Source organism: Ursus americanus, chromosome 6 (assembly GCF_024610735.1).
Source record: "Ursus americanus isolate L20-20 chromosome 6, mUrsAme1.1.p, whole genome shotgun sequence".
NCBI classification, from domain to species: Eukaryota; Metazoa; Chordata; class Mammalia; order Carnivora; family Ursidae; genus Ursus; species Ursus americanus.
This window is the reverse complement of record NC_142132.1, coordinates 53,831,244-53,854,509: the sequence shown is the minus strand read 5'-3', so window position 1 is coordinate 53,854,509 and position 23,266 is coordinate 53,831,244.

Genomic DNA, 23,266 nt, shown 5'->3' with positions numbered 1-23,266 from the left:
CTTAGTTTCTGGCTGCCAGGAGAAGGAGAGATGGGGGCAACCACAGTACAGGCCAGGGGTAGACTATTTTCAACTTCCCAGCCTTATAAACTGAATGGGTATCTAACCCTCTCTGGCCACAGACTCCTATATTAAAACAAAGCAGCATCCTTCAATACAGTAATTTATGAGAAAGCGAAAGGGACTGGAATGCAGTGAGAGAAACCAAAGTAAGTTGGGAGGTGATACAGACACAAGTTTCAGGCTTCTGAATGCCAGGGGATGAGAGGTAAGTGCCAGCTGCAATGTGCTCTTGAATAAGTGAATTAAATGAATTAACGTGAGAGGGAGTGAGGCTAGGAGGAGTTTCCAGCATGGTTGCTAGATAGAGATGGAAAAGGTTGATCTCTGAGGGAGGTTCAATTGATAAGACAGACAAAATCTACCAGCCAACTATGCTTCCAGCAAATGTTTTTTGAGCACCCATCATTTGTTGGACCTAGTATGAAGAGGGTAGAAAGATGAGACTGTCATAATCCTGCCCCAGAACTGAGAGAGGAGAACAGAGAAGCTGTGGGTAGGGGGGTGGTTGGGGGGGGAGGTTGTGGACCTGTGTGGGGCCCAGGGATGCACAGGTCAGTAAAGACTCCAGGGAGGAGGGCCCTTTAAGCTGGGTAGAAGAATGAGGAGTTTGCTAAACAGAGGAATGAAGGTAGAGAAGGAGGGAGGTACAGCATCTACAAACACATAGAGGAAGGACCAAGCATGGTGGTCGGCAAGAGGCCATGGTAAGGAGTTGGGTTTAACACTTAAGTACAATGGGGATCCTCCTGACTTGTGTGGAGGCTCCATTAACAGGTGTAATGTGGAGGCAGGAGACCCAGGAGAAGCTGTGGCTGTGACTTAGAGCTGAGAGTCTACTCAAAGCCACAGCGGTAGGATGCGGGGAGAGTGAATGAACACACTTCTAAACTAGCCTTGGTGACTCGCAGGCTAGGGAGATGGGACAGATGGAGGAGGTGATGACTCAGAGGCTTCTAGCACAGACAACCAAGTGGACAGGTTATATTCAGCATCTAGCTAAAGAAAATGAATGAGATCAGCCTAGCTTCATACTGACCAAGTGCACACTGCCTTCCCCACCCAAGTCTCTGCATCTCTCTCAAGCACAGTGACACTCGTAAACAGGGTGCGCAAGGGGTAGGAGCCTCAACCCTCCCCTAACTTCCTAGAAGGAAAATTTTGGATGGAATTGCCCGAAGTACAAGAATCAGCTACATACATTGAGAAGTGACAGGCCTGATTCTATTTCTGCTACGACAGGTTTTTAAAAAATCTTTCACTTAAAAGAAGTAAATAATAAAATGTGTGAGTCCTTGGAAAAGTTGCATAGAAGTGAAACAATAGGAGAAACCATCTCACCTTTGAGCCGGATGGTGCTTCAGCACCACGGACAGCAACACATCAAGGAACGTGCCAAATAACCTAGCCAGGAGGCACAGTGGGGCTTGAAGATATCTGTGAACCACCTACAATTGTATGCAGATGTAACACATTGAGTCATTAGGAATTCAATATTGTAGGTGCTTTAATATTATTCTGTCCATTCTTAGGTGAACATAACCTTGAAAGCAGGAAGCTTACCCTGCCACCACACAGGAAGGGAAAAACTGCTACATTGCTGTACCACTCACCAACCCCTCCCCCCCAAGTAAAGGAAGGCAAGCTCCTTTGAGGTTCTAGGTTCTGAGCATGACTCCTGGGATCACAAGACCCTTTGAGAAGGAAAAGGGAGTGTTGGAAATGAGAAGGGCAAAACAAGCTGGCACCTGAGTGTTTTTGAGCCTCTGTAGCTTTTAAAGAGAACAGCATTTTAGGCTTCTTGGGAAGGAAGGGTGTATGGACCTAAGCCCATTTCCAGGAAGCAGGACTCTCAGTGGGCGGCTATGTGGGGGCTGTGAGGACTAGTCACTGAATGGCAAGGTGAAGGTCCCTGTGGGGCCAGCTGGCAGGGAGAAGTAAAGCCTCTGTTAGAGCCATGAACCTTGGAATGGATTGTACACTCAATCAAGGCTGAGCAAGTAGGAATGGGGAGGGATGACTTCCTGCACGTAGTTAACAACAGGGTCTGTTCTGCTGTTCCAGAACTCTATAAGCCTGAGGCATTTGTTCAGAGACTGAAGCTTGGGAGGAGTCTTGAAAGTTACTGATATTGGTTGGTGAGTGTTGAAGCCAGGTTTAATTTGTTTGAAAAGAATATAGAAACGTGGTGTTATATATACCTTGAACATTGGGGAATAATTATGCTTTAATTTATTCATTCATTCATTTCCTCAACAAATATTGAATGCTTATGATGTGTGCCTTGCACTAGGTGTGGCCTTGAGGATAACTAAAGAGCAAAAATTAACAGTCTCTATCCTCCTGAGGCTTATCATCTAATGAGGGAGACAGACACTAGTCATATAGTAACACAAATAAAAGGAAAACTTCAAGCAAAATAAACATTTCTGAGAAGGAAAGTTATCCAAAGTTATGCTAGAAGAATGCATAGTCGGGGGGGGGGGGTGTTACCTGATCTATAAGTAAGGGAGGTCCCTGAGAAAATGATGTTTGAGTTGAGAGATGAGGAATAAACTGGAGTCATCTAGAAGAGGAGTGGGGAAGAAAGAGCTCCAAGAAGGACCAGCTCCTGAAAGTCCTGAGGAGAAAAAAATTTCAGAGAGGAAAAGACATTTAAAGGAGGCACAGTGAGGCTGGGCTGGGAAGTGAAAAGGTGGGTGGGGAAAAGGTGCTGGAAAGTCAGGAAGGGACCAAACTTTTCAGACCGTTGTCGGTCACAGAAAGAGCTTTGCCATTAGCACAAGACCATTGAGGAGCTGTTAGAAGGTTTTGAGGGGGGAGGGACGGCCTTGGAATCATAGTCAGATTTGCATTTTGGAAAGTTCACTGGTTTAGCCTGGGTTCCACTCAAATGCAGGATCTGAAGTAAAGACTCATGGGCAGGCAGTTTATCTGGAAAGTGATCCCACGAATCAAGGATGAAGGGCCAGGGAGAATAAAAGAGGAAAACAGAAAAAGCCAATACAAATATGCATTACTGAGTTGTTTCCCATCATATAAAACCAGAGCTAATCTCATTGAACTTTCTCAAGAGGACATGGAATACCTCTCAGAATTTTCCACACAATGGTCCACAGAGAGAAGCATTTCTATATCAACTCCCATCTCCCTATTGGCCCAGCAATGTTGACTCTCCCCTGCCATGCTTCCAGGCTGCACATGCCCTGTGCTGTGAAGATCTCTGCTGGTGTCCCACACTGGCATCAGAGAAGCCCTAGTATAGAAAGCAAAGAAATCACACATCATGTACTTGAGATAAGACATTCTCAGTGGAAACCTTCCTGGAAATGTTCATTGCTGTCGTGGCTGGAATCAGAGAGAGGCTGAGAGGATGCTCAATGGGCACCTGAACTTTCTGATACATTCCTTTGGTCACAGAGTCTATTTTGGGTGAGGGAGAAGGGTGGTTTGGACCACAAAGGTAGTGGTCATGCAAATAGAAGTGAGCTGGGGAGAAGTGAGGATGGAAGACCTGGGCTACAGTTTAGAGGTTGTCTGATGGAATGGCTGTGGAAGGGCATGAGGGGAAAGTGCAAGCAAAAATGACTCATGAGTTTTCAGCCTGAGCAACTGAGTGGATAGCAGAAATCCTGCTAATAGAGTCTTACAAAGGCAAGTGAAAAGGAGTGGCCAGTGAAAGAGGAAACGGCATGGAAGCTAAGAGAAAAAAGAGTTTCAAAGATAGTGGTTAACCACTGAGTAAGATGGGGTGGCAGGTTAAGTTATCTCCCCACTACTACCAAATATATCCACACTCTAATCTCTGGAACCTGGGAATGTTACCTTATATGGCAAAAAGAAGGAGGCGGGGCACTTTATGGATGTGATTGAATCAAGGATCTTGAGATGGGTGATGATCCTAGATTATTTCGGTGGGCCCTAAATGCATGTATCTTCATAAGAGGAAGGCAGAGGGAGACTTGACACAGACAGAAGAGGAGGCAATGCGGCCATGGAGGCTGAGACTGGGGTGCTATGGCCACAAGCTAGGGAATGCCAGCAGCCACCAGAAGCCAGAAGAGTCAGGGAAGCAGTTCTCCCCTAGAGCCTCCAGAGGAGTATGGCCCTGCTGACATCTTGATTTTGGCCTAGTGAAATTGATTTCAGACTTCTAGAACTGAGAGAGGATAAACTTCCATTGTTTTAAACCACTAAGTTGGTAGTTACTTGTTACAGCAGCCACAGGAAACTAACACAGACTTGTACAGGAAAGTTCTCACTGGATTTGGAAACATGGAAGGCATTGGAGCACTAGCAGGATTGGACGTGGGGAATGAAGGAAAAGGAGGGATCAAGGTTGCTACCGGAGTTTTCGGCTCAAGTAAGTCAGTGAGTAGATAACAGTGCCACTTACTGAGATGGGGAGCAGGATCAAAAGTTCTGTATTGACGGTGCTAAGCTTGAGAGCAATATAGACATTACTGCTGCTAACTAAGAACAGTACAGTTAGATGAAATCAATCCCAGTTGCTCCTGCAGGATCTTGAAAAAGGCAGGGGGACAATGCCTCCTAGTTCACACATAGAATGAGAACCAGAAAAGATGCCTTAGCCCTTACCCAGTGCATAGTGAGTGAGCATGCCCATTACCAGAGAATTCTTCCCCGTGCCAGCTCATGCCAGTGGTGTCCCCAGGCATTCCAGAAATAGCAGTTAGTGCCAGGGGGTCACAATGAATGCAAGGCAAGTTAACTTGATGCTGTGGAAGTAGGAATGCATGCCAGAAGAGAGATAATATAGGCAGGAGGGATTAACAACATGTTCCAAAGGGATAACATCAGTATATTGAGGGAGGAAGATGAATGCAGGCAGTGACTGTGTGTGCCAGGGGAATCACATGGCATGTGGCAGAACCATAGGGGCCAAGGATTAAACATGTTGCGGGCCGTATGCTGTTGGACTAGCTATTCTTCTGTAGGAATGAGATCCAACTGCCAGCGCCAGGTAGGGGCCTGCCAGCACTCAGGCTGCAAGAGCCCAGGGCTGCTGCAATCCTGCCTTACACCTGAGTCCTCATTTTCATAGGAAGCTGGAATTGAAAGGATCCTCTTGTCTCTTGAACCATCACCATGTATGAGCAGGACATGCTCCTGTTAAAATGGTCAGCAGTCCCAAGAATCAACTATTGGAAATCTCGGGAGGTACAGGGTCCACTGATGCCAGAGGGTGTAAGGCTCCAGGAACATGCACTCCTGAGCAGCCTCCTACAAACTATTCTTGTTTGTAATTCTTCCCCTCCACTTAGCATACTTGGGATGGGGCCCCTTGCTTGCTCGTATCTACCTTCAGGAACCTGTAAGGAGAGCAATGTGAAAGGGGGACCAGATGGCCATAAAACTGCCATCAGGCCATGAGAATTTACTGAGTTCCAACTGTAGGTCTGGGCCTGGGCTTGGAGCTGGGGAGGTCAGTGTGGGCCAGGAATGAAAACCAGCATATCACACAGCACAGGCAGAGTGGGACAGGGTGGTGAGGCAGGTATGCCAGCATACAACAGCTTCCATGGTGATTTCACACCTGCCTTTTCCTTTCCTCTATATGACAGGTATGCTGAGCAGGAATTCTCCATATGCTCATTCTATAGATGAGAACACTAACGCTCAAGAAAGGGAAGTGACCTGCCCCTCCCCCTGGTCCAGCATTCTTCTCTGTATAGTTTGCTGCCTCTGGAGAAAAAGAAGACATGATCTCTGGCCCTGTCCTCTCCCCCAGCCTCTAAAATCTTGCAAAGTCCCTTACTGGAGTACTTCTCAAAACTTACAAGGTAGACTCTAATTCAGTGGTCTAGGGTGAGTCCTGAGAGTCACATTTCTAAGAAGCTCCCAAGTAATGCTGTTGCTGCTGATCCTTGGACCCCATTCTGAGTAGCCAGGCTCCACTCCAATATACCAATCCTAATGCACCTGCCCCATCTCAAATGCATTCTGTCTTGGGACCTGAAGCTTGTTAGGGAAGGTCAGGGGTAATCAAGCCCACCATACCTGAGCCCATCATTCCTGATCTCTACCCACCTTGTGGACAAGCCTCACAGGTTGTCTCTGAGGCTGCTCTGACCCCCATAATTTCTCTGTCTCCATTAAGAGGCAATTCTCAAATTTTCCTTAATTCTGATGCAGGGGGAAAGATCTGGGTGCAAGGCAACATGATTTCTAGGATTTGATTTGTAATAACATCAATCATATTATTCATTAATTCATTCACCCACTCACCCACCCACTCACTGCATAGACACTGACTCGGTGTCTCTCGAATGCTTTCCCTTCCCAGGCGTTGGCATTTCCCCATCAATAAAATAAGGTTGTGAGCTTGAGTCAGTGGTCTCCACCCTGGCTGTATATCAGAATTACCTGGGGAAATGATTTGTTCTATTGAGATATGATTTACACATACTAAGATTCACCAATTTTAAGTGTATAATTTGATGGGCCTTGGCAAATATATACAGTCATGTAGCTACCACCATAATCAACATAACATTTCCATCACTCCAATAAACTCTCTCATAATGTCTTACAGTCAAATATCCACCTCCAACCATGGTCCCTGATAACCACGGGTCAGCTTTCTGACATTATAGTTTCAAATTTTCTGACTTTTCCTATCAGTGGAATCATACAAAATGTACTCTTTTGCATCTGGTTTCTTTAACCCAGCAGAATGCATTTGATGTATCCATGCCGTTGTGTGAATGACTAGATAAGTCCTTTGTATTGCTGACTAGTACTTCATTGTATGAATACACCATTATTTGTTTATCCATTTGTCAGATGGACACCTGGGTTCTTTCCATTTGGCCATTAGGAACAAAACTGTATGAACATTCAGGTAAATTCTTCATATGAACATGTTTTCCTTGGGTTAATACCTTGGAGCAGGATTGCTCGGTTAGGTTGGATGTACTTATAGCTTACAAGTAATTGTCAACCTGTTTCTCCAAAGTAGCTGTACCATCTTAGGTTCCCACCAGGAACGAATGAGAGTTCCAATTTTTCCACATTCTTGTCAACATTGGATATCAGCAGACTGTATCATTTTACCCATTCTAGCAAGTGTGTAGAAGTACCTCGTTATGGTTTGAGTTGTATTTCCCTGATGAGTAATGACACTGAGCACCTTTTCATGTGTTCATTTTCTATTTTTTTATCTTTATTGAAAAATCTATTCAAATCTTTACCCATGTTTTATTGAATTATTTATCTTATTATGAAGATGTGAGAGTTTGTTCTAAATTCTGGACACAAGTCCTTTATATTTCTCTCCCAGTCTATAGCATGGCTTTTTATCATTAAATTTTGAAGAACGAAGCGTTTTTTTCTTAACTTGGAATAAGTCCACATTATCAACTTTTACCTTATGGTTTGTGCTGTTTTTTAATCAGAGATTTAAATTTCTAATAAACCCAAGGTCATAGCGATTTTCTCCTGTATTTTGTCATAAAAATTTAGAGCTTTAGCTCACACATCTTTAGGTTTATGATCCATTTTGAGTGAATTCTTTTGTGTGGTGTCTAATATAGATTGAGATTCATTTTTTTTTTTTTTGCCCAAGAATATCCAGTTGCGCCAGTATCACCTGTTGAGAAGATTATTCTCTCCCCATTGGATTACCCTAGCACATTCATCAAAAATCAATGGACCATATATGTTTGGGTCTATTTCTGGACTCTCTTCTGTTCCATTGAGCTAAATAACTATAATTATGCCAATGTAAGACTGTCTTGATTATTGTAATCTAATAGTAGGCCCTGAAATCTAGTATAGCAAGATTTCCAAGTAATCTGGTACAGTAAGATATCCAAGTTTGTTTTGTTTTTCAAAATTGCTTTGGCTATTCCAGATCCTTTGTAATTCCACGTGAATTTTAGAATGGGCTTATCAATTTCTCTGAATATCTATCTGGGATTTTGAGAGCAAATGCACTGAATCCTTTAACACTCTTGAGTCTTATGATTCATGAACATAGTATGTCTCTCCCTTTTGTTTAGATCATTTTTAATTTCTCTGAGCAATATTTTGTAGTTTTTAGTGTACAGGAATTACCACATATTTTATTAAATTTGTTCTGAAGTATTTCATATTTTTCTTGCTATTATAAAAGATATTGTAATATTTGCATTTTCATCTATTTATTTTTAGTATACAGGCTTTTAAAATATGAACCTTGAATCTTGTTACCATACTAACCTCGCTAATCAATTCTAGTAGCCTTTTTTATTGAATCCTGAGAATTTTCTGCATAGGCAAATGGTCATATTATCTGCAAAAAAGATAATTTTGATTTTTTCTTTCTAATACGTAAGCTTTTTCTTTTTCTTCTCTGTTTGCACTGGCTCGGACCTCTATTACATTGTTCCACAGAGATGATGAGGGTGGAAACTCTTGTCTTGTTTCCCATATTAGGGATAAATATTCAGTCTTCTGCCATCAAGTGTCATGTTAACTGTCTGATTTTTCATGGATGCCCCTTCTCAGGTGTGGAAGTTCCCTTCTATTCCTAGTGTGCTGAATTTGTTTTGTTTTGTTTTTAAGTCATGAATGAGTATTTGATTTTCTCAAATGCTTTTCTATATCTATTAAGGTAATCATGTGTTGCTGGGCTTTTTTACTCTATTAATTTAGTGAAATACATTGCTTTTTGAATGTTAAAACAACCTTGCATTCTAAGTGTGACTAAGTGTAGTCACAATCCATCAACTTCTTCAGATATTGTAGATTCAGTTCACTAATATTTTGTTAAAGTACTTTACTTTTTGTTGACCTGGGATGTTGGACTGTGGCTTTCCTTTCTTATAATATCTTTGGTTTTAGTATTAGGGAAATTCCTACCTCATAAAAGGAATTGGGAAGTGTTCCCTCCTCTTCTATTTTCTGGAAAACTTTCTGTAGAACTTGTATTATTTTGTCCTTAAATGTTTGATATAACTAATCAATTAAGTCATCAGAGTCCAGGAATTTTCTTTAAGGGAATGTTTTTAACTACACAATCAATTTAAAAAATAGATTTGGGCTCTAAAACCAGGAACAAGACAAGGACGTCCACTTTTACCACTTCTTTTTCTACATTGTACTGGAGGTTCTAGCAGAGGAATTAGGTCATATAAAGAAACAAAAGGCATCCAGATTGGAAAGGAAGATGTAAAGCTATCTCTACTTATAGATGACATGATCTCATGTATATAAAACACTGAAGAATACACACACACACACACACACACACACTCCCTCTCTCACTCTCTCTTAAGATTAATGAATGACTTCAGCAAAGAAGAAGGACACAAGGCCCATATACACAAATCAGCCATATTTCTGTATACCAGCAAAGAATAATCAGAAAATGAAATTAGGAAATCAATTCCATGTATAATAATAACAAAAAGAATACTTAGGACTAAACTTAGCCAAAGAAATGGAATACTTACTTGCACACCAAAAATGACAAACCATTATTGAGAGAAGTTAAAGAAGATCTAATTAATGGAAAGACATCCCATGTTCATGAATCAGAAGACCTGATTTGTTAGGATGACAATACTTTCTAAATTGATCTACAGATTCAATGCAATTTCTATCAAATTTCAAACTGTTTTTGCAGAAATAGACAATCTTATCCTAAAATTCATATGGAAATGTAAGGGACCCAGAATAATCAAGACAAAGTTGATTAAAAGGAACAGAATTGGAGGACTCACACTTCCTGATTTCAAAACTTACTATGAAGCTACAGTAATCAAAACAGCGTAGTGCTGGCATAAGGCTAGACATATAGATCAGTAGAATATAACAGAAAGTTCAGAAATAAGTCCATATATCTATGGCCAATTGATTTCCGACAAGGATATGAACATCAGTCAGTGGGAAAAGAAAAGCCTTTTTAAATGGTGCTGGGACACCTGGATATCCACATGCAAAATAATGAATGGACCCTATCTTGTGCCATACACAAAAATTAATCCAAAATGCATCAAAGACCTAAATGTGAAAGCTAAAAGTGTAAGACTTTTTGAAGGAAACATAGATGTGAATTTTCTTGCCCTTAGATTAGGGAATAGTTTCTTAGCTATGACACCAAAAGCATAAATAACCAAAGAAAAAATAGATAAATTGGACTTCATCAGAATGAGAAACTTTCTTTTCTGGAGTGAGCTTTGATGGTTTGTGCATTTAAAGTATTTTCTCTATTTCATCTAAGTAGTCAAATTTATTGGCCAAAGTTTACTTATCATATTCTCATATTATCCTTTCAATATCTATAACATCTATGATGGTCTCTGTTTTATTCTGTATTTTGATAATTTGTTTCTTCTTTTAACAACGCCCCTCTTTTTCCCATGATTAGTATTTGTCAGTTTTATTGATATTTTTAAAGAACCAGCTTTTGAACTCTCTCTCTTACCCTCCCACATCACCCTCTACTTTTTTTTAAGATTTTATTTGTTTATTTGAGAGAGAGAGAGAGCAGAGTGAGAGAGCACAAGCAAGAGGAGTGACAGAGGCAGAAGGAGAGGAAGACTCCCAGCTGAGCAGGGAACCCAATGTGGGGCTCAATCCCAGGACAATGAGATCAAGACCTGAGCTGAAGGAAGATGCTTAACCAACTGAGTCACCCAGGTGCCCCACCCTCTTTCTACTTTTGAAAATTTCTCCTATTGTCTTTATTATTCCTTTTTTCTTGGTTACTTTTGATTTAATTTTCTCTTCTTTTTCTAGTTTCTTGAAAACTTAATATATTGACTTAAGACCTTTCTTCTTTTTCCAGTACAATCATTTAATGCTATAAATTTCCCTCTAAGCACTGCTTGAGATGCGCCCCATATGTCTTAAAATGTTTTGTTTTCATTTTCAACCAATACAAAATATCTTCTGATTTCCCTTGTGATTTCTTATATGGTCCATTGCTTATTTAAGGATATGTTCTTTAATTACCAGATATTGGGGGCTTTTCCAGATATCGTTCTGTTGTTGAGTTCAAATTTATTTCTGTTGTGTTCAGAGAACATGCTCTGTTTGAGTCCAATCTTCTTGATTCTATTTTATGGTCCAGAATATGCTGCTTCTTGGTAAGTGTTCCACCAGCACTTGAAAAGAATGTACATCCTGCTGCTGTTGAATGGAGTGTTCCATAAATGTCAATTAGGTCAAGCTGATTGATGGTGTTGTTAACTTCTTTTCTATTCTTACTGATTTTTTTTTGTGTACTTGTTCTGTCAATTACTAAGAGAGGAATGTTGAAATTTCCAACTATGTAGATTTGTCTATTTCCTTTTTTAGTTCAAGTTGTTTTAGGCATTTTGAACCTCTATGCTCAGTGCATACATATTTAGGATTATAATGACTTTTTGATTAATTGCCCTATTTATCATGATGAAATGTCTCTCTTTATCCCCAGTAATATTCCTTGTTCTGAAGTTTACTTGGTATTATTTAATCGCCCTAAATTTCTTTGGATTAAGGTTTGAATTGTATATATTTGTTTATCTTTTTAGTTTTAACCTGTGTCTTCATATATAAAATAAGCTTTTTATAGATGATGTATAGTTGTGTTTTGCCTTTTTACCCTATCTTAAAAGTTCTGCCTTTCAACTGGAATGTTTAGATCATTTTATATTCAATTTAATTATATATATTACTGGTTTATACTTACCATCTTGCTATTTGTTTCTCATTTGTCTTATGGTTCTTTGTTGTTTTCATTCCCTTTTATTAGACTTGGGGTTTCTTTTTGTTTTATTTTTTCATTGTTGCTCTTGAGTCTGCATTATACATGTTCAATTTGTCGCAGTCTACCTTCAAGTAATATTGTACCACTTCATTTATACTGTAAAAACCTTACGATATCTACTTCCATTTCTCTTCCCCTATTCTTTGTAGATTGTCACCATACATGTTACTTCTACATGTTTTATTTTTATTTACTATTTTTTTTAGAGAGGTAGGGGAAGAGGGACAGAGAGAGGGGGAGAAAAAGAATCTTAAGCAGGGCTAGATCTCATAACTCTGAGATCATGACCTGAGCCGAAATCAAGAGTCAGATGCTTAACCAACTGAGCTAGCTAGGCATCCCATCTCTACAAGTTTTGAACCTAAAAACATTGTCATTATTTTATCTTGGAATAGTCAATTATAGGCCCACAGAAAAAGTAACAGGGACCAGATTTACCCTCCCACTCAGCACAATAATTTTTTTAAAAAACAGACCCAATACAAGAAGTGATAGTTTTATTTATTAGCATTAGTTATGTATTTATTTTTTATTGAGGTAAAATTCACACAGCACAGAATTAGCCATTATAAAGTGCACAATTCAGTGGCATTTAGTGTGTGCACAACGTTGTATACCTACACTCTTGTGTAAAAACTCTCTAGTTTCTAGTTTCCATACTTTATCATAAGTACCTGAAACTAATATAACACTGTAAGTTAATTATATTGGAATTTAAAAAGTAAAAATTTAAAAAAAAAATTTAATTATGCTAAGAAAGAAGCCAGACACTAAAGGTCATATAATTGAATGATTCCTTTATATGCTATATCCAGAATTGGCAAATCCACAGAGACAGAAAGCATATTAGTGGTTACCAGGGGATGAGGGGAGGGGGCTGTGATCATTTAAATGTGTGGCTGTTTATGGTCTTTATGATATAGAAGCAGCACTTTAAAAGACACTAGACATCAAGCAATAAAGGAGAATAATCTCTGAGAAATGAAATGAACCAAGCCAGCCCTGCAATTGCTGTGGCTTATTGCCTCGAAAGAGTTTTCAGGCCATGGCACAGGAAGGGGGAATCCAGGTGGAGCCTAGTGGATTCCTTGAATGGAGGAGACAAAGCTAAGCATCCAGTGAGATGAAGGCAGCTAGAATTCTCAAGTCAGAATAGCAAAGAGAAAAATGTTGCACAGAGAGAGAATCCTGGAGATCTGCAGAGGGCCCCTTACGTATTCAGAGAGTCCTGATCAGTGCATGTATGCATGTGTATTTCACAATATGAGAAGATTAGACAACAGTGTCCAAAGTTACACAGAGCCAGAGATAGTGCCTCTTCCCACGTGCCAGACTGGAAAAACTGATAATTCATGAGTAGAATACTCAGGAAGCTCTTACCTTAGTAATAGGGAAACATTAGCCCCCATCTGAATGCTGCTCCAGATCTGCCTAGCAAACCATGAAAGCAAGATTCCAAAGGATCAAACACTTTCCAAGTAACTTAGCTGCATAATCTCAGAAAAAAAATAACATCGGAATATAAAAATACCCAGGACTTAACACTTAACTTAAAATTTGTAATGTCTGGGATCCCATCAGACATTACTAGGTAGAAGAAAAAAAAGATTACTAGGCATACACAAAAGCAGGAAAACACAATCCATATTGAAGAGAGTAATCAATTAACTGAAACAGACCTAGAAGTGACAACAGATGTTAGGATTAGCAGACAAGGACATTAAAACAGTTATTATAACTATATCCTATATGTTCAAAAAGTTAAGTAGATACATGAATGATAGTTTTTAAAAAATTGAACATCTAGATTGAAAACTACAGTGTCTGAGACAAAAAAAATCTCAATGTCTGAGATGAGATTAATGACAGAATAAGCACAGTAGAAGAAATAATAGTGAAACTGAAAGCATAGCAATAGAAACTATCCAAAATTAAAACTATAAAAAATGGCAAGAGTATGATTGAACTGTGGGACCTCAAGCAGCCTAACATATAAGTAATTGGAAACTGCAAAGGAGAGGAGAAATGGGGTAGAGGGAACAGAAAAAATATTTGAAGATATAATAGCTAAAAAAAATCAAATGTGATGAAAAATATTGAGCCACAAATCCAAGAAACCAAATGAATTCCAAGAACAAGAAACAAAGAAAATGAGAACAAGGCATATCTTAATCAAATTGCTCAAAACTTATAATAAAGAGGACATCTTAAAAATGGCCAGAGGGAAAAAGACACTTTACATACAGAGGAAAAAAGACAAAGGTAATGTTGTAGATCCCTCACCAGAATACTGAAAGCAAAAAGACACTGGAATACAACTTCCAAATTGCTGGAAAAAATTATCTACTTAGAATTCTGTGCCCAGTAAAAACAAAATCAAGATGTTTCCAGACATCCAAAATGGTCTAAACACTCTAATTGAATGGCAGAAATTATCAATCTGAATAAAAAGCAAAACCCAGTTGTATGCTGCCTATAAGAAATGCACCTTAACTATAAAGACATAATTAGGTTAAAAGTAAAAAGATGGAAAAAGAAATGGCATGCTAACATGAAACAAAAGAAAGCTGGAGTGGCTATTTTAATATAAGACAAAGAAAATTTCAGACCAAAGAGAAAACCCTCTCCATACTATCTTCTCAATTTTTCTGTAAAAATAAAGTCTAATTGTAAAAAGAGACAGCATTTTTGACATGACAGCGTGTTTGACAGTATTTGATAGCATATCAGAATTTGTGGGATGCTGCTAAAACAGTACTTGGAAAGTTTGTAACAATAAATGCCCATGTTGGAAAAGGATAAAGTTCTCAAGTTAATAAATTCAGCTTCTCCCTTAAAAAAAAAATAGAAAAAGAAGAGCAAGTAAACTCCAAAGTAGGGAGAAAAAAAGAAAATAATAAAGATCATAGTGTAAATTAATGAAACAGGGAACAGAAAAAGAATAGAAAAATTTGATGAAACCCAAAGTTGTTCTTTTGGGTCAATGGAATTGCTAGATTCTAGCAAGACTAATTGGAAAAAAAAAGATAATACATAAATGACCAATATCAGTAACCAGAGAGGTGATATCACTACAAATTATAAGACATGAAAAGGATAGTAAAGGAATGTTATTCCTTTACTGCACAAGCAGGGGGAGCTGCAGAGGGAGAGGGAGAAGCAGGCTCCCGCTGAGCAGGGAGACCAATGCTCAATCCCAGGGGCTCGATCCCAGGACCCCAGGATCATGACCTGAGTCAAAGGCAGATGCTTAACTGACTGAGCCACCCAGGTGCCCCGAGGAATGTTATTTTTAAAAACAAGTGTATGACAATAAATTCAACAACTTAGATGATGGATAAATTCCTTCAAACATGCAAATGAGCAAAGCTCACTTAAGAAGAAGTTGATATCCTGAGTTACCTTATATCTATGAAAGAAAGTGAATTTTTTCCCATAAAGATAACTCCAGGCCCTGCTCTTTTTTGTGGCACCTCAGAGGTGGTAGGCTGAGTCAAGATAAAGCTGGACATCTCTCTCCCAGTACTGGCTGACAGAAATTTATTGAAGTGGAAAATGAATGCAAATTTCATACCTTTTATGAGAAGCATATGGCCACAGAAGTTGCTGTTGATGCTCTGGGTGAAGAATGAAAGGGTTGCATGGTCCAAATCAGTGGTGACAATGACAAACAAGGCTTTCCCATGAAGCAGGGAGTCTTGACCCATGGCCGTGTGCACCTGCTGCCGAGGAAGGGGCATTCCTGCTACAGATCGAGAACTGGAGAAAGAAAGTGCAAATCTGTTCAGGGTTTCATTGTGGATGCCAATCTCAGTGTTCTCAACTTGGTCATTGTAAAAAAAAGGGGAGGATATTCCTGGACTCACTGTCCTTAGGGAAATGCAAATTAAAACCACAATTAAGTACTACTACGTACCGATTAGAATGGCCAAAATTTAAGACTGACTCTTTTTCCTCTCTGTGTGCTTCATTTTGCGTTGTTTGATTGTTATGTCTTCAAGTTTACCGTCTTTCTTTAGCAGCATCTACTCTGTAGTTAATCACATCTAGTGTATTTTCAGATATTAAAAATACAGTGAAATTTATGAACTTGAATTTTCATTTCTCAAAGTTCCATTTGAGTGTTTATAAATATATATACATATATACACACACACAATTTTTTTTGAGATTTATTTTAGAGAGCGTGAGCACAAGAATGGGGAGAGGGGCAGTGGGAGAGGGAGAGAGGAAACCCAAGTAGACTCCACGCTGAGCATGGAGCCTGATGTGGGGCTTGATCTCACGACCCTGAGATCATGACTTGAGCCAAAACCAAATCCAATGCTTAATGGACTGTGCCACCTGGTTGCCCCGATTTCTCTCTTCATCATGGCCATATTTCCCTCTATCTTTTTAAATGTGTGCAACATATTCACAATAGCTGTTTTAATATCCTTGTCCACTAATTTGTTCTCTCATTTCTGGTCTATTTCTAATGTTTGAATTTTCACCTGGAATGGGTCATATTTTCTTGCTTTATTGCATACCTGGCAGAATTATGGCCTCCAAGAAGATTCTATCTTCTAATCCAGGGAGCTGTGGATATATTAACTTATATGGGAAAAGGTGCTTTGCAGATGTAATTAATCTTACTAATGATTTGACCTTAAAATAGGAAGATTATATTGGGTTATCTGGGTGACCATAACATAATCACATGAGTCTTTAAAAGCAGAAGCAGAAGAGGAAGTCAGGGAGATTCAGAGCACGAGTAGAACTTGATGCATCATTGCTGGTTAGGAGACAGAGACTGCCTCTCATAAGAAGAAACGTGGGAAGCCTCAAGGAGCTGAGGGCAGCCCCTAGCTGACATGGAAACAGGGACCTCAGTCCTACAGCCACAGGAAGTAAGGTTAAGCTGGGAAGACATTCCCAAGCTCCAGGGGAGTACTAAGCAGACTGACGTTTTTATTTCAGTCATGTGAGACTCAGCAGAGCACCCAGCTGAGCTATGCTGGGCCCAGACTTCTGATCTACAGAGAGCATGAGAAAATAACTGAATGCTATTTGAAGTCACTGAGTTCGTGGTAATTTGTTATGGCCAAGATAGAAAACTAATGCGCCTGGTAATTTTTGGCTGGATGCCAGACATTATGAATTGAACCTTGCTGGGTGCTGGGTATTTATGTATTCCTATAAACATTCCTAAATTATTTTATTGAACACAAGTCAGTTACTTGAAAATAGTTTGAATCCTTTCAAGGGTTATTTTGTCTCTTTTAGGATGATTCCAGGGCACCCTTCATCCTAGGGCTAATTTAGCCCTGCAACTAAGATGATACCTTTCTGGGGACTCTAGCTGATATCATCTGTATTACAAGGTTTTTCCCCTCTGGCTGGGGTGAAGAACAATTCTCAGCTCTGTCTCAGCTCTGGAAATTGTTTGGTCCATTGCATTCTAGTGGTTCCTTTCCTGATAACTTTCTTTCACATGTGCTCAGATGAGTTCTTAACCAAAGACCCAAGGACCCCTTGCAATGCCTTGCAGCTCTCTGCAGCTCTTACCTCTCAAATACTCTGCCCCACAAATTCTAGCCACCTTGGTCTCTCGGAACTTCAATTTCTGTTTCCTTAACTCAGAGTGAAGTTGATGAACCTGTAGGGCTCACCTTCTTTATTTCCTTTCTCTAAGCAATTACAGTCATGTCATGCCTGTTGTTCAATGTCTGAAAACCATCATATCCTGTATTTTGCCCAGATTTCTAGTTGTTTAAGATGGAGGGGAAATTCAGTTCCTATTATTCCCTTAGGCTAGAAACAGAAATCTCCGGGGGAACATTTTAAATATTGAAGGATGGACCCCATCCCAGGATGTCCTGGGGGCAGACCCAGGCATTTTTTAGAAGCTCCTTTAGTGGTTCTAATGTGCACCCAGGGTTGAGAACCATTGACCTGGACGATCTATAAAAACACTTTTTAATAGAAAGTATGCCACTTGGTGAGTACTTACCATGCACCAGGCATTCTTCTAGGTACTTACTTATCTCCGCTCATCTTCACAATCACCCTGTGAAGTGGGCTTTATTGCTGTCGTTTTACAGATGAGGAGGCTGAGGCTTGGGGACCTGCCCCTAGTCACTGCACCAGCAAGCAGGAGAGCCGGAAAGTGAAACCAGCCTGCCTGAGTCCACAGGCTCTTCCCGCTCCACGGCACTGCCACACCTCTCTGGACCATCCGAGTCTGAACTGCCTTATGAGGGTTCTGTGCAGGTGGGACAGATCCATGGGCCAAGGTTCCCTGCACAGAAGGTGGGTTCTCAGGGCACCTGGATGGCTCAGTCGGCTAAGCATCTGCCTTCAGCTCGGGTCATGATCCTGAGGTCCTGGGATGGAGCCCCATGTCAGGCTCTCTGCTCAGCGGGGAGTCTGCTTCTCCCTCTCACTCTGTGTGTTCTCTCTCTCTCAAATAAATAAATAAATCTTAAAAAAGTGGGTTCCCCTCTTGACTTTCCAGTGGCCCTACTAATGGGCTATGGAGTGAGGGGGCCCTTCTCACCTTCTCCTCAGCTCAGAGCCCCTCCTGACATTTCAGCTCCCACATTTGCTCCTGCTTGAAGCTGCTGAGAAAAACACAGTTGGCCTTTAGGACTCCTTACTCTCTAAAGATGGGGAAGCATTGGTCACTACGAAGATGGTCCAGCTAGAGCCATTTGGTAGGGGCAGATGGGCGAGCAGAATGGCTGTCTTGGGTCCTTCATTCCACTCACACTTTGGGGCAGGAGGTCTGGATGTGACAGGAGAGGGGAGTTTTCTCAGGAGAGAGTCATAGGGCTGCTGGGCTCCTTAGAGACTCTTTGTCCAGCGCCTTCATTGTGCAAATGGGAAAGCAGCACCCAGAGAGGCAAAGGTAGGATCCCAAGCACATTCCGAAATCTGGGCAAGGGGCGCCTGGGTGGCTCAGTCATTAAGCATCTGCCTTCGGCTCAGGGCGTGATCCCAGAGTCCTGGGATCGAGCCCCACATCGGGCTCCTCTGTTGGGAGCCTGCTTCTCCCTGTTATACTCCCCCTGCTTGTGTTCCCTCTCTTGCTGGCTGTCTCTCTCTCTGTCAAATAAATAAATAAAATCTTAAAAAAAAAAAAAAAAAAAAGAAAGAAAGAAAGAAAGAAAGAAATCTGGGCGGGGTGTGGGGGGAGAGAGCTAAGCTCCCTAGCCACCAGCCCAGTCCTCCTAGGACCCCGGGCCTGCTAAGGGATTGTAGCTGCCCCTGGCATCCTTGCCAGTGAACATCCAGCCTGGAGGTAAGTGACCTGGCCAGGGTCCCTCGGCAGGCTGAACGAAGCCGGGCTCAGGGCTCTGCTGTGCAAACTGCTGCTCTGAGGGGTGGAAGGGCTGCTTCATCCGGCTCACCCTCCCTTTCAGGGGCCTTGATGGAGCCCTGTGGTTCCCTTGGAAACAGCGCTGCTTGTCTCCTGGGGGTCAGCAGCACTTAATCTTCGATTACTGCAATTTTGATGCTAGTGGGGGAAGGGACCCTGCACTCTCCCCACATTCCTATACCATCTCTCCACCCGCTGCTTCACGAGAGCATGCACACTTTCCCTCGTTCTCATACTCAGGATCACGCGCGCGCACACACACACACGCACACAGGCACATTTCCTCCTAAACTCAGAGAGATTTAATCACTCTGTTTTCTAACCCTCAACTGAAAAGGAACAATCATGTCCCTACCAATTACCCTCTCTTTGTGCCCTGAGTTTCCTAAGAACCAGAATGGGAACACCCTTTCCTTTCAAACTATCTCCCCAGCATTACAATCAGATTAAGAGTGGGATGGGGGAAGCAGGCCAGATGATCCATTTTCCTTGCCCCCCCACAGGAGATTTCAATGTCTGCAAGGGAAGTCAAGGGTGTGTTGGAGCATTACTGTGGGCAATGAAATTCTAAATAATCTACATTATAATTCATCAGCATACACTCTGCTTCTGGTGGAGTCCTTTGAGGGCTGGCTTCCCTCTAATCCCCACTGTGGCTCCCTAGTACCCTGGTGCCTGATAGGTTTGTGCTGAATAAAGATATCCTGCACTTCAAGAAGGCGGAGATGAAAACTTTCTGAGCAAAGATGGATATGGTCCCACATCCCGTGCCCTGATTCCAACCCAGGAAAACAAAGAAGATATCAAAGAAGAAATGGAGAGACTTCTAAAGTATCAGTTAAGGTTTACCAGGGACCGAGGCAGAGGATGGAAGGAGAGAGACAGCTAACATTGGGAAACTTAAAGGTTTGAGATGAACCTTAGAGTTTGGAGGATCGTGCCCAGAATGAGGAGAAATTGAGGAGAAAAAACTTCACCGAAACAATAAGAAAACAAATAAAGGCAACAATAGGACTTTTAACCGAATTCAGAGCCTGGAGTCACTAGAAGGTCCAGGTGGTGCTGAGTTCAACCAGGACAGAGAAAGAAGGAATCTTGAGTCCCATCTGGGGTTCTTCTCCATTAAGGAGAATGACCGGGAGCCTGATACATGCGCTCTCGGTGAACACCTGAACGGTAGGGACAGCCGGAGACAAAGTGGCAATTTTTAAACAACTATAAAACAAATGCATACACTTGGTATCCATAAAGAAATTAAAACTGCATACAGAGATATAATATAAAGATAAGATTTCTCTCCCCTTCTCCAAACCTCAGTCGTGCCTGGGGCGCGCGCACACACACACACACACACACACACACACACATGCACACACACTATTTTTACACAAATAAAATCGTGCCTCCAGACAGTTCTGCACCTTTTATCCCACTTACTGTGTCAACGCTCTTTCCAGGTCAGCCCAGGTGGGTCTACTTCATCCTGTCCAATGGCTGAATAGTGCGTTTTCTGGCTGTGTCAATGTGACCAGCTGCCTAGTGACAAATCTTTGTTTCTAATGTTTTTACAATCCAGCAATAAATATCCTAGTCCATACGTGTTTGAGATACGTGATCAAGCCCTAAAGACAAAACCACGTGCATTTGCGTTTGTGATAGGTATTATCCAGCTGTCCTTTAAATATATTGCTGTGATTTACACACTCATTATCCATATATGCAAGTGCCCATTTCTCCGTGTCCTTGCTGGCACTAGGTTTTATCCAATTTTAATTTTTGCTAGTCTGATATTATATAGATTTAGCCTTGCCTTTTCACTTTGCGTGAGATTAAGCATATTTTCATGTTTATTGGCCTTTTGTATTTCTTGTTTCTGTAGAATGCTTATTCATATCCTCTACTCATTTTCTACTCTTTATTGATTTCCGAGAGCTTCTTGTATGATAGAAAAATTAGTCTCGTGTCCTATTTGTGGCAAACATGTTTGTAATTGGCTTTTATTTTGGAGAGGTGTTTTTTCATAGATAGGATGTTTATACAGCCAGACACAAGGACGTTCTTTCTTTATGGTGTTCAGGCAGCGAGGGCTTTAAATAAGTTTGTCTGCCAGCATGAAAAAGTTATCTTTGAAGCTTCTAGAAGAACTAGTGGATATGTTTCCAGAACCTGAAATGGCAATCCTTGACAAATCAGGGAAAACTAAAGACGGGCAAAAGGAGGTCAGTAAACATCCTGGTTTTCCTAAGAAAAGAAAGGTAGATTCCAGAAATGTTAGACAAATTAATTTTATGCTAGTCCCGACAGAATACTGATCACTAAGCAGGTAATTGGAAACAACTATCGAGAGGCACGTGGGCATCACAAACCAGCCTGGATTTGCTAGGAGGAGGTCATGCCAAACCCTCTCAGCCCCCACCTTTGTCGGGTCCTGGATGGATGAATCAGAAGACTTGTGGACCTAACACTTCTGGGTTTGAGGAGGACGCCTGATAAAGACTCTCAGACTTCCCTGTGGACAGGACGCCAGCCAGATCCATAGCTGCTTGAGCAACTGTGTCCAAGGAGACTAATGAATGAGTCAATATCAAATTGGAGGGCTCTCTAGGGGCTACGGGGCTTTCTCTGAACTTGACCACGTCTTGTTTAATGCTCTTATCAGTGGCTTGGGTAAAGGCACAGAAGGTTACTTATCAGATTTACAGAAGACACAGGCCAGGAGAGAAAGCTAATACAATGAGATGTTGGAATCAAGATACAAAAATATATCAGCAGCTTAACACAGGGTTAAGAGGGTAAATGTAAAATCCTGCACTTTGGGGGGCGCGGCATAAACAAGCAGAGCTTAGGAGAGACACTGGTCAAGAGCAGTAGTCTAAGGGGAAAAAGACATACAAATTCCAGATATGCCTGGTTACGGAAGAAACATCTTAGGGCCCCCCAGGGACCGTTTCTGCTCTGCTCCATGCTGTTCTCATGGCGAGGGATGGTTCCAAGGAAGGGTTCACCTGGAGCCGACATGGGGGACACACTGCTGACGCTAACGGTGGCGGGGCTGTCCTGAGGACAGAGAGCAGATGGATGCCCTTTGGCTCCAGCTGGCCGAATGAGATCCAGCTGGTACAATTACAAGGAGGAAAACCGAGCTCACAGAGAATTTTCTAGACAGCAGATTGCCCAGGAGTCAAAGATCCATGCTCAGGCTGGGAGCTGCCCAGCTACTTCTGGCCCAGGAGCATGGCTGGAACAGAGCTTGGGTCCAAAGCTGTAGCTTTGGACTCTATGAAAGTTCAAGGTCACCTTCAAATGCAAATGCAGCCTCAAGACAAGGCCTGGCCTCCCTCTCTGACACCTTGCTGCCCCTAAATCCCTCTTAAGTAGAAATCCTGGATCCCCCATTGTGCTTCTCAGACACATCCTCTCTCCTCCTTACCCACCGTCCAGGAGTCCCAAGTTCATTTCGGGGCCTGCTACTGCACAGTCACAGGGAACAGGTCCCCAGCATCAGGGGCCTTCTGATCTCCGTAGGTGGACTAGGGCCCAGAGCTCCCTAGAGCGGAGCCTGGACTGGGGATGTGCTTGGAGTAAGGCTGGCTGGGAGAGGAACTGACTTCTGAAAAAAACCCAAAACCTCAATCTTCTATCCCTCTGGGCCTCACGCACATCATGTGACACACCCAGGGCCCCAGAACACGCTGGTGTCCAGGATGCATTGCGGGACTCCAGCATTAGCCTGTCCCGGTAACCACACACCCCAGTCCCCAACAGGCACAGGCCCAGCTGCAACTCAGTCACCCTGCAGCCTTGGGGTCCCAGACACCCGCTGCCCTCCAGAATACATTTGAGAGTACGGTCCCCCAGGAAGGTCTGTTGGCCCAGCCACTTCCAGGCCTACCGCTAGTATGCCGCACACGACTCGGCCAGCCGCTTCCTGCCTCACAGGCGCTTCCTGTCTCACCCCCTTTCCCCCTCCGCCCCCCACCAAGCCCAGAGCACCCTCTGAATGGAGGGGACAGCCCAGCTACCTCCTCTCCCACCACCACCGTTTCCACCCTCCCCTGGCATCTGCTTCCTGCTTCCTTCCTTCCTCC